We start from the raw sequence: 2,255 nt of genomic DNA, 5'->3' as shown, positions 1-2,255 counted from the left end.
GACTTGAGGATAATTATTGGGGTATAATGTTGCTAATATGATGGAGAAGAACATACATGTCAATACTGAGTGTTTAGATAGGGACAGCAGTCCTGAGGGTGAAGAACATAGGTATGACATTTTGTCCTCCACTCTTACATGCAAATCCTTTTACTTCCTGTCTACTAAAGTAGGTGTTTGGTTTTTTCACCTATAAAAGATACTAAAGTTGGTAAGTTTTCTTATGAGATGTTTTGTGAGCTGTTTGAACTTTTAATTACAAACCCAGCTAATGCTCTGCCCCTAATATTCAGTCCTTTCAACTGTGGATAATTTTAGGGCAGAACCTCATTGTGTCCCTCCTTTTAAAATCTGCAAACACTATGTTGGTCTGTATTGCAATCTAGTCTATAGGCAGTGTTGGGATTTGGTGTCAATTAATCAGTTTGCATACCAGACCCTATTTTCTCTCCAAAGAACAGAGCAGCTCCTAAGGACTGCCTTCCTGCTTTTTTTTTTTTTCTCCTTTTTCCTGTCCTACATGGGACACAAGAAATTAACATCCAGCTATATGGCGAGGTGAAAGAGGTGGGATTCATAAGGATGGGCTGTGATTTGTTCCCCCACATAAAATTCTTTATATCTTTTTTAATCCAATCTGTGCAAGTTTAGAAACTAGAACCAGATTATCTCAGCTATGAAAATTTGCTGAATTAGAGGAAACTTCAGGGACAGAATGTTATCCAAGTACTTGAACTCACAGCTGTGGATCACAAACACAAGGTTGCATTACCAATCTCAATGATATGGCTGCTGTTATTAAAAAATAATCAGGTAAGCAAAGATTCAATTTTCTATTCTGTGTGTTTTGCTGCTAATGTGAAGCACAGAGTTTGGCATTTACTTATGGATGCACATATGGTGATTCCAGTTGACTCAAAATAGCTCCATTCTATGAACCCAAAATTGAGATATTTTTCATGTGAATTGGAACTCCACAGCTTTTCCTCAGTTCTGTCTCTGACTGTAGGATACATAGCACCAAATCTGCAGGCTTTAAATCTATCTGCAGGGGAAAATCTGTTCAGAACAAGTTATAAACTAATTTTTTTTTCTTAGTTTGTCAGAGGAAATATAAGAACTTTTCTTAGTGCATCAGTTTCCTGGATTGACCTAGGCAAGCAAGTATGTTTGCAGAAGGAGTTTTAGTAACTGAGTATGCCAATACTTGTTTTTTAAAATGGTGTTGCAAAGGGACAGGAGCTGTTGATGTATTTGATAGAATTAAAGAAAAACTTGGAGATGTTGATTACAATTACTATGTTTGTGCCTTGTGTAGGGAGTAGCAATTAAATTACACTTACTTTGCAGTATTATATTTCCAACTGGACATAAATGTTTTGGGTTTTGTTTTTTGCTGGTTTCAGCCTGTAATATTTTTTAACATTTATCTAAATACTGTACAAATCACATGTCAGTCAACAAAGTGAAACAGCATCTCTATTCAAGTTTTGTTTACAATAAAGGTTCTGAACTTCTTAATAAATCTTATATCACCATCTGGATTATCTGGAAAAACCACCTCAACAACCAAACAATGCTGGATATCCTTTGCTGCATTTTTGCATATTTTTATTTCCAATTTGTTCTTTCATCTGTAATCCTTTCCCCTCCATTAGATTCAGTAAATAGGGTCTCTTACAGGCCTGAATCACAGCCCATCTTTTATCTTTTTTTTCCATACTTTGCAGCAAATTTTAATACTCCATATGTCTGTAGTATCTCATCTCTTACAAACTGTTTTTCTTCAGCTCTGGAGAAGTGGTTGTAGCCAGGCTTTAATCTCCCCTGCAAGGGAGCGCGGGAGGAGCTGGGCACTGCAAGGTGTTCTCAGGGCTACACTGACTTTGCTCTTAGAGCTCTGGCTTTGGCTTCAAATGCTTCCTTGGGGGTGCTGCTGCTACTTATTTCTCAAATCTGAACAAGAGGAAAGATGGAAAATTATCAGTTTTGCAAAAATGTGTAAATCCTCATTCCAGGGCAGTTATTTTGTTGAATAAAGTAAAGCTGTCTTCTGTAATTCCAGTTGCCCAAAATATGGCTTATGGCTTGTGCTCGTAGATGATAACTCCAACAAAGAGAAAAACGCTGTTCTGCTGACAGGGATTTGTGAGCCTTCATGGCCTGTTACTCCTCCACACCTGCTGGGCTGCATGTTTCAGACTCCTTGGAAAGATACCTGCTTGTTTATAGAAACAGAGTTTCTCCAGGAATGA

This window comes from Corvus brachyrhynchos, unplaced genomic scaffold, assembly GCF_000691975.1.
Source record: "Corvus brachyrhynchos isolate BGI_N302 unplaced genomic scaffold, ASM69197v1 scaffold126, whole genome shotgun sequence".
In the NCBI taxonomy this organism is placed as follows: domain Eukaryota; kingdom Metazoa; phylum Chordata; class Aves; order Passeriformes; family Corvidae; genus Corvus; species Corvus brachyrhynchos.
This window is presented reverse-complemented; position numbering follows the sequence as displayed.